This window comes from Schistocerca gregaria, chromosome X (genome assembly GCF_023897955.1).
Source record: "Schistocerca gregaria isolate iqSchGreg1 chromosome X, iqSchGreg1.2, whole genome shotgun sequence".
NCBI classification, from domain to species: domain Eukaryota; kingdom Metazoa; phylum Arthropoda; class Insecta; order Orthoptera; family Acrididae; genus Schistocerca; species Schistocerca gregaria.
In genome coordinates this window covers 497,204,152-497,210,131 of record NC_064931.1, presented here as the reverse complement: position 1 = coordinate 497,210,131, position 5,980 = coordinate 497,204,152, and the positions used below count along the sequence as shown (strand labels likewise).

The 5,980-nt window shown below is 43.9% G+C and overlaps 1 pseudogene; it reads left to right on the top strand.

Annotated features, from left to right (window-relative positions):
* Window positions 1-2,217: 2,217 nt before the first annotated feature.
* LOC126300051 (U6 spliceosomal RNA) lies at window positions 2,218-2,332 on the top strand (annotated as a pseudogene).
* The last annotated feature ends 3,648 nt before the right edge of the window (window positions 2,333-5,980 follow it).

Below are 5,980 nucleotides of genomic sequence, written 5' to 3'. Positions count from 1 at the left end.
CGTTGTACTGTCAGCAAGAGCACTTGTGTCGGTAGGCCATTAACGCCAAATTTCGTCGCACTGTCCTAATCGATAAGTTCGTCGTACGTCACACCTTGATTTCTGGGGTTATTTCACGCAGTTTTGCTTGTCTGTTAGCACTGATAACTCTAGGCAAACGCCGCTCCTCTCGGTCGTGAAGTGAGGGCGGTAGGCTAGTGAGTGGTCCATGGTGAGAGGTAATGCCGGGAATTTGATATTCTCGGCATTTTATTGACACTGTATCTCGGAATATTGAATTCCCTAATGATTTCCGAAATGCAATGTCCCATGCGTCTAGCTCCAACAACCATTCCGCGTTCAGAATCTGTTAGTTCCCGACATGCAGCTATAATCACGTCGGAGCCTTTACACATGAATCACCTGAGTACAAATGACAGCTCCGGCAAACTACTGTCCTTTTATAACTTGTGTACACGATCCTACTTCTGTCTGCGCACGTGTATATGGCTATCCCATGACTTTTATCAGCTGAGTGCATGTTGCTGAAATATAAGTCCAGGAAGGCTTGCCATGAAGGGCAACAAAATGGGGCGTAAAATATCGTCGACGTACCGCTGTGCTGTAAGAGTACCTCTTCGCTGGTCATCAGTGCCTATGACCACTGAAAATATGACTGGAGATGCCCTGGACAGCGGTGTGATACCAACCTGACTGTAGCCCACCATACTGCCCGATAACCGGGAGCTATGGGCTGAGGTGCCATTTCTTTTCATAGCAGGACCCCTTTGGTTGTCATCTGCGGCATCCTTACAGCACAGTGGTACGTCGACAATATTATACTCCCCGTTTTGTTCCACCTCGTGGCAAACCTTCCTGGGTTTAAATTTCAGTAACATAATGTCCACCCGTTCACGGTCAGAGTTTCTACTGCTTGTCTTCGTTCTCGTCAAACCGTACCTTGGCCAGCAAGGTCTCCAGATCTCAACCCAGTTGAAACATTTGGTGCATTATGGGGAGTACCCTCCAACCAGCTCGGGGCTTTGACAGTCTAATGTAACAGCTGGACAGAATTTGGAGCTATATCCCTCAGGAGGGCATCCAATAATTCTATCAGTCAATGACAACCCGAATAACTGCTTGGATAAGGGCCAGAGGTGGACCAACGCGTTATTGTCTTGCTCAGTTTGTCAAGCTCTTTCTCTTCTGAAATTGTATTCATTTGTTTTTCTGTATATGAACATCATTCCTAACGATTTACTCCCCATTCGGATATTTCCTTCGTGGTGTGTCCTTTTTTTTTTGTCTTAGAGTGTACTTCAGGGCGCGGCGTCTGCGATAGAATACTTCAGCGACGTCGGCAACGTGAGCGATTATAATAAAAAGTTATTACGTATATGGACTGAAGCTTACTATAAGCTTTCGCTGTTTACTGTAGGCTACTGATGCTTAAGTGGTACAGTTGCAAAAAAGATTTTTCGTAGCACCATATGCTCTTGCAAAAGCTATTTCCCTTATTGACGTAAAGTCTATGTAACGCACTGCTTATGTGAATCTAGACTAGCTACATAAAATGTGCAGTTTTTTTACAGTTAGGATGTCGGCACTTCAAATGGTTCAAATGGCTCTAAGCAGTATGGGACTTAACATCTGAGGTAATCAGTCCCCTAGACTTAGAACTACTTAAACCTAACTAACCTAAGGACATCACACATCCATGCCCGAGACAGGATTCGGACCTGCGACCGTAGCGTTAGCGCGGTTCCGCACTGAAGCGCCAAGAACCGCTCGGTCACAGCGGCCGGTTGCCTGTACTTCACTGCATTTAGTCTTAATATTCTCTTAAACTACGTGTGAATTTTTTCCGCTCATCTGAATTTACCTGTGAGGCTAATCTGTGGTGCAACGCCTGTTCGATACGAAATACTGCAAATTCCATTATCAAAACCCAGCTAGACTCTTTTTGACAGCAGTGAAAAGTTTTCTGTGATTTCCCTTAATCACTTGAAGCCAATGAAAACTTGATGCCTTGGAAAATACCACTGTCACGTCTCTACCTTCACGCTATTAGGACTGTAAACTGCAACCCTTCTTTACTTTTATCAATTTCTGTAAGTTATGTTTAAGATGATTTATACTGTAGCTGTTAGGGACTACTACGACAACCTATAGAAACCCTAAAGTGATGTAGTAGATGTATGAACCTATTGTTAAGTAAGAAATTCTGCAAAATTGTTTGTCCGCAGCTCGCGCTTCGGCGGTACATATACTAAAATTGGAACGATACATAGAAGGTTAGCATGGCCCCTGCGCAAGGCTGACACGCAAAATCGTGGTCGTGCGGTAGCGTTCTCCCTTCCCGCGCCCGGGTTCCCGGGTTCGATTCCCGGTGGGGTCAGGGATTTTCTCTGCCTCGTGATGACTGGGTGTTGTGTGATATCCTTAGGTTAGTTAGGTTTAAGTAGTTCTAGGGGACTGATGACCATAGATGTTAAGTCCCATAGTGCTCGAAGCCATTTGCACCTTTTTTTTTGCAAAATTGTTTATTATGAGCTTGTGTTTTTGTAAACGTCGAATACTCCCGCTGTTCTCGATAGGGGCTGTTGACGCAACAGGTTGCCACCACCACTGATGAAACTTTGGCGGATCCCGCAAGATGACACACAACAGAGGAATACCTACTACAAAGATAGCTACCAATGTTTAAAAATGCAACATACTTTAAATGTAGTAGTTTTTGGATTACGTTCAGGCGTTATTCATGTGTCTAGTGTGATGTGCAGAGAGCGCTCGCTTTGCAACGGCAAGCAGACAGCTTTGAGGTGCCAAGAGAGTGCGATGTCGTCACACCTTTTACTGCCCGTCGGTTGGTGGGTAACAGAGTTTATCACAGCATTTGATCGCTCGACGTGTGAGACACGGTATCTCAGAAGTCGTGCAGACATAGCACGATGTCGAGAGCGTATCGTAACTGTTCTGGGCGACGACGTGTTGATAATAATGTCACTAGCGGATAAAGCCAGTTAAAATAGCGGATAAACGGGCCACAGTGCAATTCACTCGCCAGTTCAGTGCTGGACATCAATGACCGAGGAGAAGTCATAACAACCACGATCACCTCCTCGCTATGGCGTATTGAAAGCACTGTCGCAGACGTGTACCTCTGCTCACCGCAAGTCACGGCGCACAGAGAGTAATGTGTTCTCGTTGTGGTCTTCAGTCTGAAGACTAGTTTGCTGCAACGCTTCACGATAGTCTATCCTATACAAGCGAAACGGCTGCAGTTCACAACCATCTAAATCAACTTACGCATACAATCTTTACAACTTTCCCTGCCCCGCCCGTACCGCTGCTTCATTACCAACTGGCCAACTCTTTGGCACTGTCAGTAGGAAAAAATCAACCTAGGTTGAAAAGACAGAATAAGCATTATTGATGAGTTTCGCCTTTCTTAGGCATCTTCAGAATTCCTACTTGGGAATAATACATAAAAACAAATTAAAAATATGGTCCTATCTAGCACTTTTATACAATACTATAAAAACATCAGTATGAAAGGGAGCCCCCCCCCCCCCCCCCTGAAACCATGGACCTTGCGGTTGGTGGGGAGGCTTGCCTGTCTCTGTGATACAGATAGCCGTACCGTAGGTGCAACCACAACGGAGGGGTATCTGTTGAGAGGCCAGACAAACGTGTGGTTCCTGAAGAGGGGCAGCAGCCTTTTCAGTAGTTACAAGGGCAACAGTCTGGATGATTGACTGATCTGGCCTTGTAACAATAATCAAAACGGCCTTGCTGTGCTGGTACTACGAACGGCTGAAAGCAAGGGGAAACTACGGCCGTAATTTTTCCCGAGGGCATGCAGCATTACTGTATGATTAAATGATGATGGCGTCCTCTTGGGTAAAATATTCCGGAGGTGAAATAGTCCCCCATTCGGATCTCCGGGCGGGGACTACTCAAGAGGATGTCGTTATCAGGAGAAAGAAAACTGGTGTTCTACGGATCGGAGCGTGGAATGTCAGATCCCTTAATCGGGCAGGTAGGTTAGAAAATTTAAAAAGGGAAATGGATAGGTTAAAGTTAGATATAGTGGGAATTAGTGAAGTTCGGTGGCAGGAGGAACAAGACTTCTGGTCAGGTGACTACAGGGTTATAAACACAAAATCAAATAGGGGTAATGCAGGAGTAGGTTTAATAATGAATAGGAAAATAGGAATACGGGTAAGCTACTACAAACAGAATAGTGAACGCATTATTGTGGCCAAGATAGATACGAAGCCCACACCTACTACAGTAGTACAAGTTTATATGCCAACTAGCTCTGCAGATGATGAAGAAATTGAAGAAATGTATGATGAAATAAAAGAAATTATTCAGATAGTGAAGGGAGATGAAACTTTAATAGTCATGGGTGACTGGAATTCGAGTGTAGGAAAAGGGAGAGAAGGAAACCTAGTAGGTGGATATGGATTGGGGCTAAGAAATGAAAGAGGAAGCCGCTTGGTAGAATTCTGCACAGAGCACAACTTAATCATAGCTAACACTTGGTTTAAGAATCATGAAAGAAGGCTGTATACATGGAAGAACCCTGGAAATACTAAAAGGTATCAGATAGATTATATAATGGTAAGACAGAGATTTAGGAACCAAGTTTTAAATTGTAAGACATTTCCAGGGGCAGATGTGGACTCTGACCACAATCTATTGGTTATGACCTGTAGATTAAAACTGAAGAAACTGCAAAAAGGTGGGAATTTAAGGAGATGGAACCTGGATAAACTGAAAGAACCAGACGTTGTATAGAGTTTCAGGGAGAGCATAAGGGAACAATTGACAGGAATGGGGAAAAGAAATACAGTAGAAGAAGAATGGGTAACTTGGAGGGATGAAGTAGTGAAGGCAGCAGGGGATCAAGTAGGTAAAAAGACGAGGGCTAGTAGAAATCCTTTGGTAACAGAAGAAATATTGAATTTATTTGATGAAAGGAGAAAATACAAAAATGCAATAAATGAAGCAGGCAAAAAGGAATACATACGTCTCTAATATGAGATCGACAGGAAGTGCAAAATGGCTAAGCAGGGACGGCTAGAGGATAAATGTAAGGATGTAGAGGCTTATCTCACTAGGGGTAAGATAGATACTGCCTACAGGAAAATTAAAGAGACCTTTGGAGATAAGAGAACCATTTGTATGAACATCAAGAGCTCAGATGGCAACCCATTTCTAAGCAAAGAAGGGAAAGCAGAAAGGTGGAAGGAGTATATAGAGGATCTATACAAGGGCGATGTACTTGAGGACAATATTATGGAAATGGAAGAGGATGTAGATGAAGATGAAATGGGAGATAAGATCCTGCGTGAAGAGTAGGACAGAGCACTGAAAGACCTGAGTCGAAACAAGGCCCCCGGAGTAGGCAACATTCCACTAGAACTACTGACAGCCTTGGGAGAGCCAGTCCTGACAAAACTCTACCATCTGGTGAGCAAGATGTATGAAACAGGCGAAATACCCTCGGACTTCAAGAAGAATATAGTAATTCGAATCCCAAAGAAAGCAGGTGTTCACAGATGTGAAAATTACCGAACTATTAGTTTAATAAGCCACAGCTGCAAAATACTAACACGAATTCTTTACAGACGAATGGAAAAACTAGTAGAAGCCGACCTCGGGGAAGATCAGTTTGGACTCCGTAGGAATACTGGAACACGTGAGGCAATACTGACTTTACGACTTATCTTAGAAGAAAGATTAAGGAAAGGCAAACCTACGTTTCTAGCATTTGTAGACTTAGAGAAAGCTTTTGACAATGTTGATTGGAATACTCTCTTTCAAATTCTAAAGGTGGCAGGGGTAAAATACAGGGAGCGAAAGGGTATTTACAATTTGTACAGAAACCAGATGGCAGTTATAGGAGTCGAGGGGCACGAAAGGGAAGCAGTGGTTGGGAAGGGAGTGAGACAGGGTTGTAGCCTCTCCCCGATGTTATTCAATCTGTATA